This window comes from Hippoglossus hippoglossus, chromosome 2 (genome assembly GCF_009819705.1).
Source record: "Hippoglossus hippoglossus isolate fHipHip1 chromosome 2, fHipHip1.pri, whole genome shotgun sequence".
NCBI classification, from domain to species: Eukaryota; Metazoa; Chordata; class Actinopteri; order Pleuronectiformes; family Pleuronectidae; genus Hippoglossus; species Hippoglossus hippoglossus.
This window is the reverse complement of record NC_047152.1, coordinates 2,515,946-2,536,096: the sequence shown is the minus strand read 5'-3', so window position 1 is coordinate 2,536,096 and position 20,151 is coordinate 2,515,946. Positions and strand designations below refer to the sequence as shown.

The 20,151-nt window shown below is 42.3% G+C and overlaps 1 long non-coding RNA gene across 6 annotated transcripts in view; it reads left to right on the top strand.

Annotated features, from left to right (window-relative positions):
* The window catches only part of LOC117778343, a 51,426-nt gene that overhangs the window by 15,126 nt on the left and 16,149 nt on the right, over window positions 1-20,151 (top strand). For 5 of the 6 annotated variants that reach the window (XR_004616776.1, XR_004616774.1, XR_004616775.1 and 2 more), the window contains one exon: window positions 5,397-5,634. This is a non-coding gene — a long non-coding RNA (uncharacterized LOC117778343). Of the gene's footprint in view, window positions 1-5,396; window positions 5,635-8,532; window positions 8,618-20,151 lie in introns of all 6 variants that reach the window. The other variant, XR_004616772.1, reaches the window with a different exon arrangement.

Below are 20,151 nucleotides of genomic sequence, written 5' to 3'. Positions count from 1 at the left end.
TTCGAAATGTGGCAGACAAAAAGAAGCGGCGTCTAAAATGTTTGTTTCATAAGTTAAAGCCTCCAGAGAGCTGGAATCTTTATAAATGTTTAAAAGTGAGTTTTAACTTTCTCTTGCCTACGATTTAGTTTCTACAACGGGCTGAAAGGCAGAAGTAAAGTAAAGTTTAATTCCAGCCTGATTTTGTGAGAAATGCAGAGACGAAAGAAGAGTTTCAGGAAAATGTTTCAGGAGACATTAACCCGGAAACTAAAGTGCTCCCGTCAAGGCCTTCAGGAAACTTAAACGTCATACTTTTAGTCGTGATGCTTGAAGAAAAACCTCAACATTTTAGGAAATGTAATAAATTTAGATGAGAAGACTGATACCGCTGGCATATACAGTGTATACTTTAAATATAACATTAAGCTGATTTTCAGCTTAGTATAGAGACTGGAAACAAATAACCTGACACTGGTCAACGATAAGAAAATCCAGCAACTCGTTGTACCATCTGCTAACATGGAGGAGGCGGGGTTTATTACCTATAATGCAGCCAGCACCCAGCGGCAATTGAGATGATTTGACTTCACAAAATATAACGTTTATTTTTCGAGCTTAACCATTTGCTGCGTAAACCTGCCTTGTTAATTGTTGCAGAAAATGTTCATTCTTTGGACGTTGGAAAAAGTGTGATGGGAAAAGATGCTGTAATGCTGAAGCTGTTGGTTTAGGGCAGAGGATGTAGCACCTTGTTCAGCCCTATGAGACAAATTGGGATTTGTGAATATGGGCTATACAAATATAATTTGATTGATAAGATGATCCTACACACATTTAGTTTGCGTAGATAGTTTCAATCTACTTCTAATCTCCTCTTACTAGATGTTAACATTCTGTTTCCGTAATGTCCAAAATCTTTCATCATTTTGTCTCGAATCATCTACTTCAGCTGTGACTTTGTGCTGTTTTCTCAAAGCTCAACATTTTCCACCGGCTCTCTCCCACCGAAGCTGCCCTGTGAAAATAATCCAGTGACTGTGAAGACATAGAGTTTGTCATCTTAGAAAAACATTTTCCCCCGGCTGAGGAACAATGGGACGAGCTGAAAACAAAGAGCTCCGAGGAGTGACGAGCACCTCGAAGGGTTGCTCGGGTCTCCTCTGCGTGTTTGGCTTCGGGATCTTTTTCCGCCGACGGGGCACTGAAGCCCGGGACGTGTTGATGTCCTGAGGTGGCGTTTGTTTCCTGTCAGCGACGGTGAGCGAGGTGCGGCAGACGAGAACCCTGCCTTTGTCTTTGTGTTCGGGGAAAGACACCAGGAGAGGCTGTGAATGTCTCACATGTTTACAGCGGACGGTGCGGATTCTTTCCCAGGGCGGAGGGACGGTACTGTCAAGATTCTCCCTGCCAGAATATACACAAGCCCACCATAGATCTTTGGAGCATTTCAACACTCCTATGGTGATATTTTTGGACTGGAGGGAAGCTAAACAGCGCATAAGCCCGTAGCTGCTCTGTCTCCAACCTGCAGTGTGGGAACGCACATTATAATTGTTTGTTCAATTATTTTTCTTGGACACTGCACCTGCACTTCAATAAGTGAACTCCTGGGACGCGAATGCAATTAAAGCCCCGCCGAGCAGCGCTGACGCCTGTTTAAACAGCGGACACGGAGTCAGATAAATACCTTTTAGTGCTCAAGGTAACAAGCTAAGGGTGACAGTGAGAAGGCTCACAGGGAGCAATTTCCTATTTATTTGTCTTCTGATCTGACCTCTCTCTTGACAAGATTCCAGGGCTTATTACCGTATCTGTCCTGTGCTCTAATCGAGGCCCATTACAAAAGTTCAGTGGACTGGAAGTGCCAGATGTGGGCGAGGGATAAAGGGGAGGCCGTTTCTCGCGCTGACCGCTGCTGATGCCCTTTAAAACGTTACGTGAGCTTTTGAAATTTCACGGATAAGCAGCTCAGATGTGTGCAGACATTTTAAATTGTGTTTTCTGACCTGCACTGGCCACTATAATGAGAGTTTTTTGCAAAGTGAAGTGCATGAGGTGGGAGAAGTAGGTTTACACACGTTCTGAGTCGTGTAAAGCTTACAGCGCAAGAAACCTTCACTGTCACTGTATGTGTCTTTTATCGGCAAATACTTCAATACAAATTATAATAGATAGATAGATTGGAGAGACCTTTGCCCCTCATGAACGTTGGAGTGAGGCACCTTTTTAAAGGCTCGTCATTACTAATTTCGACTGATCCTCACAGTCCAGTATAAAAATAGTAAGATTTCTCTGTTCACTTTCTTCTCCATATGAGCTTAGAAATATTTTCTGCCATGTCTCGTACTTTCTTTATCTCGCTCTTAAAACTCTTTCAAGTGTCAACTCCCGTGACGTCATCCATTGGTTTGGGAGCTGCTGTTTTTGAAGCTTCACGTTTGGCATTTTGTCCATTGCCATCTAGTTTTTTTGTAGGAGGGGGGGGGGGGTACTAGCTGTCAATAACATGGTATCTATGCCCTAATGCATTCTCTTCTTTATCATCTATTTGACTCTAAATGGCACCGTAATTTACAAAATAAACATCATACTCTATTTAAGAAGACTCAAAACTAGAGAGTGAGATTATTATCTCATCAGGCAAATGTTGAGACTATTTTAAAACAAGTGGAGTCGCCTTCTGCTGGTCATTAGAGAGACTACAGGTTTCAGGCATTTCCGCATTGGCTTTGCTTTTTTTCTGGTGTATCGCTACATTTCTGGCACATCACTGCCACCTGCTGTAGGTTAGTGGTATAGCAGCGCTAGCATGTAGCATTAGAACCAACTGCAATCAGCAGGGGCTGGTATGTGTGTGATGATCAATAAATCATTAATGAAGTGCTCAATAGCATCACCAGTGGTGAAAAACTCTACTCTTTATAGATATCGTTCCAATTTGACCTTTTGACCTTTGCCTTAAAAACCAATGACATCACGGCTGATGTCTAAACTTAGTCTTACGTGGTTGGGAATGACCATTTACATTCACAGCATATTTACTGTGGGTAGGCGGCTCATTCAGCCCAGTTGCCAGTGAGTGTTTTACAGCTTGTTCTGCTCCACACAGACTCACACAGCTATCATCCCAGCCATGCATACCTCTCCTGTAGCATTTCCATGCTCGCCGCCCCCCATGCATTATTCACAGATACATTAAAATACTGGGCCAAGAGTGAGAGTTGCATGTTAAGGCAGCTGAATGAGGGAGGTGCTGTCACAACAGCTGAAAGTGTCTGTCACAGAGTTATAACTTTTTTTTTTTTCCCATAGTTCCCCGGCAGTGCAGCTGCCTAAATGAGAGGGATTAAGTTAACTCCCTGCTTAGAGGAAGAGCAGGCCCTGGATTAGGGCACTGGGCATGGACACAGAGAGCATTCAAGCAAGAGCCACAGCTTCTTTTTTTTTTAAATACGTGGGGGAGAGAGGAGGCAGCGGTGCACAGCCCTCACAGGGACCCACGGCCGAGTCGCCTGAACAAATACATTGACAAGTGCAACGGCGCATCCGCAACATGGAAAAGTGTGTCGGAGCAGGGAGGGAGAACACTGGCGGACACGCTGACAATCACGAATGCTTTTCTTCCCCTTTTCCTTCAGTCCCACCCCTCAATCGTCTTCTATCATATCCTTAAATAACCTTGTTATTTGTCTTCTCTCCTCGAGAGAATGGCAATCGATGATATCCAAACCTATGTCCCAATATTTATAACATTTACATATAGTACAACATTTTACCTGAGAATCCCCAAATTTTTTGCTGTGGATTACAATTATATTCTTTGCTATACAATCTTTTGTTTGAATCAACAATACATGCGCATTAACATTAGAAAGTTTAGGTGTGAACGCACCCAAGATGCACTGAGGACGCATTGATATCCCATAACTTTTGTTTTACTGCCAAATAGGGCAAACAATTTATACAAGACCAAAGAAATGATCCTTTAATTGGAAGATAATTCTCAAATTGTTGTATTAAATCCTTATTTCAGATGTAAAACAGATCTCTTCCTACATCTCCTCCACTGGTTACATGATGTCTGAATATTCAGAGGTAAACGTGTGCACACTGCGTTTCTTTCTTTTTTTTCTTTTTTATCCTTAGCAAGGAAGGGAGAAAAAAAAAAACCTGGGAAGGAGTGGAGATGAGAACAGGTGGTGAAACAGTGTGAGAAACACGAGGGAGAAAAACGACCGGCACCTGCTCATGAAACCCAACCTGGTTCCTCCATCGCATTCCAACAGAGTTCAGCTGACTGAGTTGCTCAGACAGGAGGCATTCAATCCACTACCCTAAATTATGCTGCTGACAGTGTGACCGTATGAGAGAAACGGCTTTTATGTGGCTGAATTGTCTGTATATCCGTTCCTATCGCCTAATTGCTTTTCGTGCGGTGTGTTTGTGAAACCTGCAGCTACTCAAACTGTTTACAAACCTGCATTGTTCATATACATGTTGACCAGCTTGCAGTTGTTTTATTCCTTTTCTTTTGCTACCTTTCTCAGCACATTCCAGCCACCAACTGGGAAGGGAACTGCATGAGCATGTAGAGGACGCTGACCTGTTTGATCCCATGCATGTGCATCCTCATAAGAATGGAAAACACTGCTCCACAGCCTACTAGTGGTCAAAACCTAACCTAACTTAATGAAATAAGCAATGAATTAACACATATCAATATTATGTTTGTATTGATCAACAGTGGATATCTAAATTTGACCCTTTACATCCTAAAGTTTTGAATAAATAACTACATTTATTTTGTAGAAACTTACCATTACATAACATTTGTTGCTCTCCAAACAGGAAATTTAAGTTATGTATGTCATCTAAACGTTATTAAATCAATCAGCACATGCACTTATTCTATAGATAAGGGGCTAGAGGCCAGAAGGCCAGGATTCCAGCAATACCTCCCAATATCCACGTTAAATAAATGAAAGCTTTTTTACTTTTAAATGCAATATTTACACAAATAAAAAAGATGGTACATATTTTAAAATAGACACATTCATCAAAGTATGTATTAGGGCCACTTAAATAGGGGAGGGATTCTGAGATCATTAAGTGACCCTAATATGCAACATCATAGAAAACAATGTTTCCAATATTGCCTGAAAATTGTAATTGGTTGAAATGGGAAGCAGTTTGTGTCGTGTTTAACTTTTGCATCTCCAGTTCTCCTCACAGGTATTAAAAATACATGTAGCATGAAATTTGGTATCAACAGTATCACAGCCTCAAGTGGACGTGGCAGATTTCAGTGTCACTCACCTAAGAAACCTGACATGTTGTTTCAGTGTCATTGGGACCTGGTTATTTGAGTAAATAATTAACCACCGCTGATCTTCTCTGTCTCCTCCTCGCTGCAGGGAGAGAGAGGAGACTGGGCCTCAGCCACGTCAGCCCCTGAGACATCCAAGCGACCATGACACCGCGGCAAACCGGTGATGACGGATGCCTTTTTGTCTTGTGCAGTCAGGCCGGGTCGCAGGGACGGCGGACGACTGTAATTGCGCCGACAGGTGACACATCTGTAGAAACCAGAAGATGATGGGGAGACTACTTAGATCATGTGACCTGCACCTCACATGTCCCCTCCAAGTGCGGGTAAGTGTGTGAAGAGTTTCCCCGTGACATTAGATGACATTTAGGAAACATAACGGTCTCCTTAAATTGATCAAAAGCCACAGTTTACATGGCAAATTCAATTTTAGATTTAGATTAACTACCGATGAAGGAAATTGTTGTTTCCTGAGACGGTTCAAACATTTTAGAAATTGCTATTTCACTTTTTAATACAACTCTTGTTAATGCAAGACTTTCACTTCAACACTGTGATCCAGCCTTACAATCAAATGCTCTTATCAAATCTTCAATTGCAGCAAATAGTCGATTAAAGAAATGTTGCCTTAGAGTCCACAAATATAATATTACAAGTACAGTTTAATTAATATAGATACAGATACTATTCTGTTATTACATACTGATGATATTGTTAAACTAGATTTTATGGCTCATACAGTATTTACCACACACTGTATATAAAGATGTGTCTCCCATTATCCCAAATGAAGCCAAATGATCCCACTTACAGGAGCTAACATCTTGTGCTTTTGAGCCAGAGTCTGTGCCGTGTGATCGTGGTTTGGAGCCACGGTATCAAGGTCTTGCCGATACACGTGCTCGACCAATCCGTGGGATACGAACAACCTAACATGACAGAAACCATCTTTGGACACATTTCTTTGACGTGTATCTTGACTTCTTTGTTTGGCCTGTAAAGGTGGAGTTTATGACATGTGCCGCAGCCAGCCACCAGGGGGCAAAGAGGATGCTCTTGCTCTCTTTTATGGTTTTTACATCCCAAAGTGGGATATATAAACATTAAAGTAGCTTTAGTTAGTAGAATAGATAACACAGTATGCAGATGGTCATAGAAATTATGGCCGAAAATATGCAGACACCCGTGATTGTGGAATCATGGGCATTAATCTGCAGCTGCACCAACCTCCAGTCTTCTGATTTCAGTTTCTCACTGTTGTCTAAAATATGATTGTATTATTCAGATTTCCCTTATTTGGAACTAAGAGGAAACTAAAACCTGCAAGCCAAAATTACATATAAGATTGTGGAATGGGGTGTCTGCATACTTTTGGCCATATGTACACATACTGTACAGTTATTGAGATTAAATCAGGTGGATTCAGTACATGTAGAAATAGAGGAAGTGCTGAACTCAAGATGCATGAAGCTGTTCCGGCATCACGACACACTCAAGCTGCTTCTGACCTCTGAGGAGAACCTCCCTTATAGCGGATCAATGAACTATCACATTTTAATATGTACATTAAGCTCAAGCTTCATTCAGTGCAAACTAATTATGACCAGTTTCCCTGAAATTATTCTTTGAACCCTGACACCAGGGCGGCGCTGTAATGTGAGCTGTTTGAAGCTGTTATTTGTGTTTTTACTTGACAAACTTCAGAGAAAGTCTGGAGCGCTGGAAATCTGCGGCACAATTAGCAAACAAATTTGCTGGTAAAAAAAAATATATATATATATATTCTTACATGTGGATCATTAGCTAGAAATAAATGAAAATCCCCCTCAGTGCTGTTTTCTCACATCTCCACTGTTTCAAAGAGCAGCAGCTTGTTTTGTGCCGTCAAATCCCCTCGTCGTTTATTAGTTGAGGGCGTCTGCCACGGAACCGAATCCCAAATCTTTGCCCCAGCTTCACGTCTCAAACACATCTAAGCTGGCGGAGCTTGTGATAGCCCTCTCCTCTGGATAGAGCGAATAGGCCCACAGGCCCAAGAACGAGATGCAGCTCGGTCTGAGCCCAGGGGAGGCGGGATCTTGTCCTATTTGTCAGAGCTTTCCATCGTCACTTTTCATCGACGGGTGGGTGGGGAGGCGAATGGCTCTAATGTACTCGCTGTCTTCTTCCCCGCATGAGTGTTTTCTGTTTGGCTGCTGTCACTGAGAAAAGACACATAAGTACTCGCTCTGTGTCTTTCACACACACACTCTGCAGACGGAGCGATGTGCTCTCCAGGGCCGAGAATTCTCCCCTCTTTGTCTTTATCTGCTGGTAAATGTTGACAGACCACTGAACCTTGATGCCGGACTGTGACAGGCTTAGCTGTTTGTAAAGTGTTGGGGTGAGAAAAGAGAAAAACAAAGGGGCCTCTGGTGTGGTGGTTAGCCATCATGGCTGCTCAGCAGCTCGCAGTGAAAGGACCTCTAACTGCATCCCGGCTCCGCCGCGGAGGCGAGTGCTCGGCTGCGCCCGGGTCGGCCAGCTCGCAGACCATTAGGGAAATGGCTGAAGGGTTCTCGTGTTTCAAACCCGGCTGCACCGTTCAAATTAATGAGGGGATTGTCAACATATCAGAGTTGATGGGTGTGACGAGCGAGGCCCCAGCACGGATCCTGAAAACAAGAACGCTCAGGACGAAATTTACTTCAATGAAAACTATCTTGTCTTTGGCCTAGTTTGTGCTGCAGCCTCCAACTTTGGTTTAAGTTTTGGATTCATTTATTCTAAATCACATCTTCTCTAAGTGATGAAAAGACTTGGTTTAGCCGACAAACTCAATTAACTGGTGTTGGACTTTGGTTGGTTGTGGTCGAGGTCTCGACTTTACCGTCTAACTTAGTTTTTCAACCAAAGTCATAAAGAAACTTTTAAAGAGCTGAATTTAAATCAGCTTTCAACTTGTATCTAGCCTTTCCATTGTTTATTTATCAAAATCCAAACCAAACATAACAGGACAGAAACGGGTTTCTGATTTCTTGACAGTAGGGAAAAGACTCTGAATCTATTTATTACCGTCAATAATGTTTCACATATTTAAGAATAAAGCTGCCGATATTTCTAATTACTTAGCTGAGCCAAAAACAAATAGAAAACTCTCATTTGTCAGGGATTGAAGCACCAATGATACTCTGAAAGATCCCTGAGGTTTCTATTTGACACGCATTTCATTTTTTGTCCAATAGGGCCCGAGGTTCTGTTCGACATGGTGATGGTCAGAAAAAGCAAGTCCTGGATCATCTGGCGTCGGGCGGACCACCATCGTTTACTGTGAGTAACTAAGTCCACACACACACATTAATACCTGGTTACCAAACTGAGTTTAAGTAATAAAACATTTTATGAAGAGTTAAAAAAGATTAAAAACTGAAGAAATCGTTGAAGCGACCGAGTCATTGATAGAGGTCGAATAATAAATGATAAAAATGAAGCAGACTTCAGGTAAACACCTGAAGAAACCAGAACCTGTGAGGCTGGACGACATGCTGAGTGCAGGGATTGTCATTATGACATCATGTAATAAAAACAAAACGTCCCATACTTTAATACTTTAACAGTGTTTATCTTACATCTAGATTTGTCTTATTATTAAATACAACATGAAAATCTCACTTTCCACAATAAGGGACTTTTACAAATGAAAAAATGAATGTTTACCTGACTTGGATACAAATCCTGATACTAATTTTAGGGTAAAATATGATAATAAGCTTATTTGTGCAGCCCTTCTCAAAAAAGTTAAGTTTAAAATAGGATAAAAACAAATGGACCAACATTCCTCTATTCAGTTGTGTCAAACTCTGCTTTTTGGCGATTCAACATGAAACGTGTGTGTGAAAGACGTTGGACCTTTTTTCTCTTTTACTTTTGAAACCCGCCAGCTGCAGATCTGTCCTCTAAGAGTGTCACAGGCCGCCACCTCTGCTTGTTTGATATGCTTCCTCTACATTTCCTCTCCCAACTTCCTGTGGGAACCGCGCTTGTCGAGCGGCGTTTCCCCTGTCGGAATCACGTCTGAACGACCCCGCCAACGTGACAGTTCATGAAGACACAAAGGCATAAAGGTGAGGATAGACAATGAGGTGCGGGGGATCGACCTACCGAGGGAGAGGCCACCCAGCTTTGACGATGACACCTTCTTCCGTCTAGGATGTCGCCCTGACACATCAGTGGGGAACAATGGAGGCCGGGCCCGGGAGGATGTTACTGAGCAAATTAAATCAGAGTCATCGGGGTTACTTTGAATGAAGATGAGTGTGTCGCACACCTCTGTACTGCAGCTCTGTGGCTCTAACGCGTTCTGCAGGGACCGAGGAGAGAAAATTGGATTTCAGCTCAGGGAAAAACTAAATGTGTCCATGAGTAACACAGTGCCTCTCTGACCTTTTGGTGAAATGCACATGTAGTTTCTGGGTGAAATAATAAATTGTGGAGCTCAGAAGAAACTAATCTTGAAAATCGAACAAACCAAACCGACTGGAACGCTTCTCTAAATGTTCAACTAAGTTTCAAGCATCATCCCCGACATTCACGTCCTTGCTCTCGCACGTTCGAGTGAATGTTCACATTTTGAAATAAAGTGATAGATCTTTGGTGGTTTGCACTGTAGCCTCACAGCAAGAAGGTTTGCGGTTCGAATCCCAGCTTGTAAGTGTGGAGTTTCCATGTTGTCCCTGTGACTGCACTGGCTCCAGCTCCCCCTGCGACCCTCTAAATATAAGCGGTACAAATGGATGGAGATATATGGGATGGTCACAGTTCAAATTCTGCAGCCGCCATGACAGATATTATAACGGTTCTATAGAAAACCTCAATGCTTTACATGTGTCTTTATCAGTGAACGCTCTCAAGAGGAAATGAGTTGCCATGTGTCTGTTTTAACATCTGACTGATTAGCGACAGTTAGCCGCAGGGTTACACATACAGGAACGACCCCTCGCGCTGTTTGATCTAAACTCCGCTCTCGGTGGTAAAAACATCCAGGTCTTTAGATAACTCTCACACCGCTGGTTTTACTGAGCTCATGGTTTCTCCTCCACATCCTGGAGGAAACTGTTTTCTCTGCACATTTCCAGGCCGGTCCACTTGTTTTCCCTTTTTCTCTCTTTCTCTCTCCATCTCGGGGAATTCACTTCACTTTAATTGTTTGACAGTCTTTTCCTGCCTTTATGACACGGCCGCTGAAGGTGCCGAGGATTTTTTCTTTCTTTTTTTGAGGCATTAATAACATTCCGCTCGACTGATTCCCCAGGGCACAACCTCATTATGGCTTATAGGCAGAAAAAATAAACTGTCTGTACCGCCTGGCAGCTTTTTTTCCCCTCCTTTTCTCAGAGAAATGAGGAGTTGGTGTAAAGTGCCTGCTTATAAAACAGTCTTCTTGTTGCTAACTAAAACACATGTCCGGGATTTTTATCTGTTCCCATGACAGGGGAGTGACTGGGTGGTGAGAGACGGCTGCTGTTGACGGCAGTCTGCACTGGGTGGCAGCACTGTGGGTGAGATTACAGAGGAGATGAGGCTCAGGGCTCAGAATATGTACAACAGACACGTCAGAAAGGGACGATCTATATTTGAGTCGGTGATAACAATTTACTGCACCTTCTTTCCATAGTTTGCATTAAAAGCACTGAATAAACGCACATTAAAAGGTTTAAAACACACTATGATCTATAGATATAATCTAAATAGAATCATTAAAATAACAATTTTCAGGTCATTTATTTGATATCTAAAAAAAAAAAAATAGTATCAGTTAACTAATAAAGCTTCCAGCGATGTACTTAGAAATTACAGAAAGCTTGATTGAGTCTTACAGATTTAAAATTTAATTGTGTTCAAAAATGTAGAGAGAGGAGGCTGGAGCGACACATTTCAGAGGCATGAAAGTAAACGAGCATGAATCATTAGTTTTATCATTAATTCACTCTGTTTCTTTGCTGGTCCTTTGAACGCGTTTGCTTATATCCCTGTTGGGATTCGTGTTGCTCAGGATCTGCCGCCTTTATCTCTGTTTTACAACATATAGTCACCCATTTGTGTTTGCAGGAGATGCTAAAAAAAACTCATTGTTAGTACTGAAACTAATTGAATTGAAGAACCAGTCTATAAAATGTCCGAAAATGGTTTTTAAAAAAAGGCTCGAGATGACGTCTTCAAATGTCCTGCTCTGTCGAACCAGCAGCTTGAACTGGGTAGTTATGAAATTCAAAATACTCAGGGGATAAGGCATGTTATATCAAATGCATACGATCAAGTCCATATAACTCTATTGAACTGCTCACAAACACGCACTCAAAACGCCGAAAACTTCCTAAATATTCCAGAGGGGCTGTAGGTGGGATTTCGGGGGGGCTCTGCCAGAAAATGTCTGAATCCAATGTGATATTATAGCAGGACAATTCTAGCAAAATTCCCAGCAGGCGAGTGGGTGTGTTAATGACAATTCTAACATGACCTTCCCTGGAAAAACCAACTGGAAAATGTCCAGACCTGATTTTCTGGACATTTTCTGGAGTTCGTGTCTGAAAATGGCTTAGAGAACAAAAGACACAAAGCACAACACAAAACTCTCAGATCCAGCAGAAGTACAGTGTTATGTGATCTGTCCAGGGTTTACGCAGGAAGTCTAAATTTATGTCTCAAAAAGTCTTAAATATGTTAAAATAATACATACTAGGTCTTAAATAAGTCTTAATTGTGACGACCCTACTTATATTTCTGTATTTACTACCATGAGTTGGTTTAGAGGGAGTTTTTTCTCTCCAGTCACCAAAGTGCTCGCTCATTGTGGGAACTTTGGGGTTTCTCTATAATTTATCTATAATTTTAAGGTCTCCTTTTGCTATGTTAGGTGCCTTGAGATAATGTATATTATGATTTGTCGCTATACAGATACAATTTTATCGAATATTGTTTTGTGAAACTTGTGTTTAATACAACTAGACTACTATTTTGAAGGTCAGGGATGAACTTATGCATATCAGCATTCAGGACTGATACATAAATGATCTCCGGCTTCTCTCAGATGTAAATTGAATCTTAGGTTGTGTCAAATCAATAGTTTTTAAAAAGCATCAAATCAATTGTCAAAAAGTATTTTCATCTCACACAGTTTATTCAAACTGGAATCCGGCCAGTCCTGTGCTGCCGGACTCTCAGCAGACTGGGGGTCAAGTGCCTTGCCCACGGGCAGCCGGGCAGCAGTAGGTTGGGTCAAAGAGTACATCCTCATTGACAGGGAGAAGGACTAGAAAGGGCAAACGTGCTGCCGACTGACGGCTGCTCTGATTTTTACAAGTGAGATATTTCAACTTTCAAACAACTTTTCGAGAACCCGTGACCTTCTGGTCAATAACTGGCTTCTTAACAAATTCAACAAGGAGATTTTTTGTTCTGGCACAAAAATCTGTGAAAGGTTACGAGGCAGTCTCGGCAAAAAATGTCAATTTCTTAATTAAACATTTTATATGAATGCTGTGGCCCCCAGTGAGTCTTCTCATGGAGTAACATAATGAATGTGCAGGAGATGCAGCTGTTTATTCCACTAAACTTTCAAAGCACTTTCCCGATTTCTTTCTTTAGTTCAAGACGACTTGTGGCAGGAAGAACATGTTAAAGGCACATTTACAAATGAGCAAACAAAAGAGATATGTGAGAAATTACTAAATAGAATAAAATACGAAATCTAAATTCGAATCGAATTATTTAAAGGTCGCAAAACCCGAACATGATCTCCACTGCGCAGACTCTGACTCCAAATGACGTCTGTGGTGCAAGATGGTTTGGCATTCGTATCCAGGATATTTTAACATCACGTCTGCATAGTGGGAGGAAGTGGAGACGCATCGTCCATCTTTATTTACTGCCACTACTACTATTTACTTAGTACTGCTACTGTTATTGTAAAATGTGGCTTAAAGGATATTAAAAAAATATCAAAAGTGGAATTAATCCACCTCTAAAACATGAAACAGAGTATTTCTCTCAAATGCCATCTTCAAGTTTCCGTGTGACAGCGCGAACAAAACGGCTGAACTCCACGAACCCTCTCCGCTCCTCCTGTTTGACAGCAGCAGCAGCCTGAGTTTGTCACTGCCTGAATGCACACAGTGATTGAATATTCAATATAAAACAGATTTATCATATATATATATAGATATATATGTATACCACATGAGTCCTGTACACACTGTCTCTTTTGCTGTCTGGGCTCTTTGTACTGTCACTGTTTTAGTCGTCAGGATCTGTGCTTCTTCTTCACGGAGACAAATTCCTCTAAACTTAATGTCGACTCTGTTTCTAAAAGCTTTTCTTGCACTCAATTTATATTCATTCAGTGAAATTAAGGGTTTGGTTTTTTCGGAGAGGAGTTAAGCGTCAATAAGACTTCAATCAACCAGCATGAATTTCAGGGAGGATCCCGGCAAGGTCTGCATCAAATCCCACTAATGTGCCTCCCACACAGTTTTTAACATTACTGTTATTGAGTGAAGGGTTGTAATTAAAGGCAGGTTCACATCGATGAATATGGGTTATTTAGCTCAAAAGATAATTTCTGCTGATGCTTTACATAATCCTTAAAATATACAAGTAAGCCCTGCTCCTGAGGAAAAAATATAAATTAATGGAAAAGCTAATGGACATGTTGATGGCATTTCAGTAAACCTAATAAGAATTGATTCTTGGTTGTGAGAACATTTTCATTCCTCAAACCTCCCCCGTGCTTTACATGTGTAATGAACCTGCCCGAGCATTGATCAAAAACAAAAATTGGAGGAGTAAATCTGCTTAAAAAGCCCATCTCCCCCTCGCCTGCCTGGGCTTTGTCCTGGCAGCGAGCTGGCCGGCACTTACCGAGGTGCTATATGTCTCTTAAATGACTAAATTGCCTTCTGGCCCCCGTGCTTTTTTTTTTTTTTCCCCGCGATGGTTTGCGGGCATTAGTCGAAAGTTTTTCCCGCAAATATTTAATCCTCGCCGTGACTGACAATGTTGTCAGACCTCCGGACGGGTTTTACGCCGTTATTACAAGCGCTCCTCCGTCCGTGGCACTTTGGATTATTCAAGATTATGTTGTAATCCCTTTAATCCTCATTGCATTAAGATTTCAGTCAAAATACGGCAACAGTAAAGTAGCACTCAGAAGCAATGAGGTCTTAAGCGGGCGTCATGATTGGGCAGCTGCCTTCATTTCCTCCCTTTTTTCTCTTTATTTATTCTTCCGTCTCTCTACATTGTCAATAAGCTGAGCAACAGATACGTATTTGCTTTTCAGAAGCGACAATGATTTATTCCAGGCGGCGAAAGCCATCTCCAATCACCGTGGAGGAAAACACATATTTACCAGCTCGCAGCGTCAAGGCGAGGCAAAGACAAACCGAGGGCGGGGTGTGTTCACAAGAACACTGAGCATCCGAGTCTCCTCCAGTGTGTATCAGGGAACTTTTCTGATGAAATATTTGTCTCCGGCGGTGCGTCCTGTGGTTACTGTTCAACTCTTTCTCCCCCAACTGATGTTCTCCTGCTGCTCTATACAGCCCTTATCTCTCCTCGCTCGACTTCCCGCCACGCCAGAGAGCCGCCAGCAGACTCCTGTCTCTGCATCTCGGAGTTGCATGAATAAAACAACCTCCAACTTTAAAACTGTGGCTTGTTTTGCCATGTGTCTTCATGTGTGTATAAAAGACTAATCCACACAGTGCAGCTGCACGAGTCTTGACAGGATGCACGCAAATATGGAGCAGTTTTGGAATTTGCTGAAGCCAGTTTATTTAACTGGCTGTGGATCCTAATTTAATATTTGACCTGACGCAGCGTGAGACCCGATCAGATGTGTCCACACATTGTCACCTCCTGGCATCAAAAATAAACACCCCAAACTGTTTTGAAAACAGTTCAAAGTTTGACAGGGAGGAAACTTAACACACTCAAACGAATGATTTTGAACTCTACGTTCTCTGTCTGTTCAAAAATCCACTTACTGTCTTTTTCACATCACAGGGGGTTTCCTCCTCAGCAAAACAGAGAAAACAAAGTGAAAGAAAGAGGACGGTAACTATTTATTAACTTTAAAAAGGTTTCCATAGATACCATCTGTACCAGAGTATATGGCAGTGAATTTATATGCATACAAATTGTATATGTGCAACCTAGCAATGTTTGCATTGTGATATTTTTAATAGGAAAAGTTTGAACATGAATGTCTTTGGAGGCAAAATGAGCCAAACAAAATCCTCAGGTCAATTTTGTACGCATGTGGAGCCCGTACACAAATTAAACAACACAATAAGTCAGCATATTACACTATAACTATAAACAAGCGAGTAAACTTACAAACCTTATAACACAGATGTGTCCATAGTCTTTCCCCCCAAAAAGTGTAAAGATACAGAACTTTATCAAACGTTCCTTATATTGACAATGTATACATGTCGGGTAATAACTATTTCCACAGATTTTCTGTAACTATAACAACAAATAGTACAAATGTATCTCGGACTGGCTGAATAATTGTTACAGTTACATTTACACTCAATCTTTTCGGTGTTTAGAAAAATGTGAATCAAATTTTGAGGCTATTTAGCTTGTATACTAGCTTCACCACTAAAACGAGTTTAAACTTATTTATTTGAAAGGTCATAGTTTCTCATTTCCTGATGTATGTAGAGAACCTAGAAAAAGATTTGTCCTGTTTTTTGTTTCTTATCTGTACTGACGTGTTTTCACCGGTCTAAAGGGTACCATCCAGTCTGAGGGAGATTTTGAACAGCATCGTCCTTAATGTGATCACTGACGCCCCACTGATCCTTACCAACCACAAAAGGAAACCGTCCTCGCCTCCTGGAGCTGTTCTGTGTTTTTCCTTCCCTTTTGCTTGATCTGGCAGATACTTGACGATTTTGCGCTGCTTTGTTTTGGGGGACAGAAATGCTCGGAGGTGAAAGGAGAAGCGGGTACTTGTCGGTGCCACGGCTCTCCACTTCAAACCCTATAAGATCTGTAGTGCGCCTCAGAGTTAAACTTCAAACCAGCAGCGAGTCGTTGGGAGAAGATGAGCTGGATGATCCTGAGTGGAGCGGATCTTGTTGTCGGTGCTACGGGCCAGCCGCGTCTCTGTGTGCGCGCGCTCATGTTGGTGAGTTTGCATCGACACAATACTGCAGTGAGGTTAGCAGGAGGGTCGGCAGCCTGCGGGGGAACAACCAGGCTGCACGCAGAACTGAATCAGAACAACCTTGTCTCTTGCAAACTGCTTTTATGCACCACTAATGTGCTTTGGAGGACTTGTGATGGCTGCCTGGATTTTAGGTTTCTTCCTAATCCAGGAGGTGTGGCATTCTAACGCCTTTTAAAAAGTTTGATGGAGCAGCGAGAGGTCAGTGTTGCATGTGCTGAGGTCAAGACTTTGACTTTGAAAAAGAAGGGTTCATGTCCTATCTGCCACATGTAGTTTGAGACAAATAATAGATGTGGGAAAGATCATACGAGACGCTTTGTGTTCAGCTTTCGATGGAGTTTAAATTGTTATGCTTCCGACTTGTCAGGAATTCAATGGGGGTTCACTACAAATTTGGCACAAATGTTCACTTGGACTCAATGATGAACTGATTAGATTTTCTTAGATGTGTTTGGTGACGTCTCAATAGGAGCACAGAGCACTCTTCCACACAGGGCTCTATGATGCCATGGCAACAAGTTATCAATCACCTAATGTGTCACCTGGTCATCTGGTTTGATTCCAGCGGGACAAAACCTAAACAACCATAATACTGCTGGACATAATAATCTGGACATCACGAGGAAGAAAGTCTTAAGGAGACATTGTTTCCGACAGGGACAGAAAGCGTTGGCTTTGCGTCGACTCGCACTGGAGAATAAAAGTCCGGAGATCTAGTTTAGGCCTCATTTCAAACTTAACAGTATAACACAAAAATGTATATTTCATACATCATGTAGCACAGACACTGCAGGGCTTCGGGATTCGAGCCACCCACACTGAAACCAATGGCACGCTAAGAACACATAGGCACTTAAGTAGATGCCCCAAAGTTTGGCGAACTACCTCTTCTCTCTCGTGGCCTTTTGCCTTTGCAAAACAGGCAGAACATCAGGAGCGCACTCCGTCAGGATGTCTGACTCGCTCGCTCTATGTGTGTGTGTATATAATGTGCGGTGGGTGAAAGTAGGTTACAGTTTGCTTTTAGGACATGTATCTAACCCCTTGACCCTGGCTTGGATCCTGCTCCCAGACCCCTTCAGCAGCAACAAACGGTCGAGGCCTCCAGGACTCAGCTACTGGTGTCAGAGTGCACGGGCACCCCGGAGAAGCCTTCACATAGTGGCAACACTCAAATAGCTGCCCGCTCCTCCCTCCAATTCTCTCAGCCACCACCCTACAGATGTTTATTTCTCCAGCTTGTCCCCGAACTCCGCTCTCGTAACGACCGCCGTCCTCATCGTCGTCTCAGTTGTGTCACAGCAGATGAGCGCCCAATCGCCGCCGTTTGAGGCTGAAAAGGTTTGAGTTTCCATTGAGACAGAGCTCCAGCGGACGCCGCTGACATTGTGCCTTCGGATGACCCGTATCATGTTGACAAAAACAACAGCGGCGGTTGAACCTCAGAGACTCATACTGTAAGACATGCTGAAAAATGTCCCCATCGTCACGCTCAAGGGTTAAACTGACATGAAGCCGATTATAGAGTGTGTTTTGTCCCCCATGTGTCCAACTGTATACAGTGGTGGCTCGTCCTGCCAGAAAATCTGCCAGTGCAGTTAAATCATTTCAACTAGTTTTCAAAAGAATTTCCCGGATTTACTAATCAAGTTTTCAGTTCTTGTATATTTTTCGAACTGTGGTCACATGGTCTGTGTGGACGCTTTCAGGGACACGGATACAGAGAGTATCATTTGGGCGTTATTATCTCCGCCAAGGAAGTTATTTTTTTTGTCTATTTGTCTGTTACTTAGCAGGATTACACAAAAACCAACGGCTTATAGTATCAGATGAGAAATGTTAACCTTTTTTTAACCTTTTTGGCTTGTATTGATTTTTAGTTTCTTTAAAACTGCAAAAATCATATCAAGACATGTTTCTTTGTGATTTAGGCTGAAAAGTTGTTCAAGTAAAGTGACTGGAAAGTAAAGTTATATCAGATTATGTGTGAGGGAAATCTTGTGAAGGAATTACTTCTTTTTTTTCCTGGGGACTGATGACGTCTTAAGCAGACACGTTTATTCTCAATACCGGATGCTTCAGGGAGACCAGGCAGAAAGTATGCAGCCACTGTGACTTGGGGAGATTATAATACTCAGATTTGGTGATGGCAGTACAACTGTGACCTCGTCAACCATCAGTCTTCATGTAGAACAAATGTACGATTATATCCAAACCTTTGCTCATCTTGCCAAACTGTTATTTTATTTTCTCGATCTGTCTCCAGGAAAGTTAGTTTCCTCTTGCAGAGATATTATGTACCTTCCTCCATCTTTTTCTCCCTAACTCAACCTTGGATCCTACACGTACTGCAATAGAGAAATGCAACTTTTATCGAATGCTAGCTTCATGCATCCATCTTTAAATTCTACTTCAATCATGACTTATTCTTTCTTGTATTCATTTCTCGAGCGGTTCAGCCAAGTTGTGTCCTGTGAGCGTTTAAGACTTCCAAGAGGTTCAGCCCCGAGTGTTGTTTTGGGAATTACAGCAAAGTTAGCGCAACAGGTTTGGACAAAATGTGAAGTTTGAGTTGTGTCTGCGAGTTTGAGATTTGCAGTGTAGGGAAACGCAGGTCGGCAGTGTTTTTTAAGCCGGTTATCCGGAGAGCTTTCCAGGGAGCACTTTTGTGAAACGGGCGAGGTGTTCCCGCCAGCACACTCGTGTTTCTTCCCCAGTTTATACGAGTCGCAGTATACACATGCCATAACACAGAAATATTTTGTCAATAGGCATATACAAAGCACTCTTTGGGCCACAGGAGAGCTATGAGAGTGTCCAATGTTTTTAAGAGGTCGATTCACTGTTAAAAACAATGGGCAGTAAAAAAAATCCCCTCGCTGGAGGAAAATAGCCACTTTTGCCGCGAGTGTTTACACATGCTCAGCTGGATCCGTCGGACCCCACCTCGCTGCCGACCTGCGCCGCCGTACAAATAAACAGGAAGGCCACAGGCACTTGGACGGAGGCCACGCTCATAATTCACCAAAAGCAGTATATTTTACAGAGGGCCAGGGCGCTTTGGTGTGGCTCCAGCAAAAGGAATAAACTGTTAATCCATAAAAAGGCACGCTGGTTATGCGATACACCACTTAAGGTGCCATCTGAAAGCTCCATACCCTTTTAGCACTGACCCTCCACGCGGTGGCAGTCGATTTGGACGGAAGTTAAAAGAGAATTGTTGTCAATAGGGATTGTGTAACACGGATGTTGTAGTTGTTTGTTACAGGCATAGTTATGTGAAAGGGAGAAACTGCAGTTTGGAAAGAAGGCGGACACTTGAATGCAAAACTCTCCAAAAAACAGCTGGATGCTAAATGAAGTTCTCTCCACAAAATGACTGTTTCCATCAACCACTGACTCCTACCACATGTAATTTAGCACGACGTTGAAATGTGACACCTCTAGAGGGATCTCTGATTGACAGAAAGCGTTTATCTCGTTAGTGGGAAACAATACCAGGAAATTGCCTCTGAAGCCGCCGTTTTCAGACGCTTCAAGTCGTCTCTGAGATGAGTGACTTCCTCTTTTTTTTTATTTTCTTCATTCAAAAAGCCAAACTGTACCACAAAAGAGGAAAAGCGTC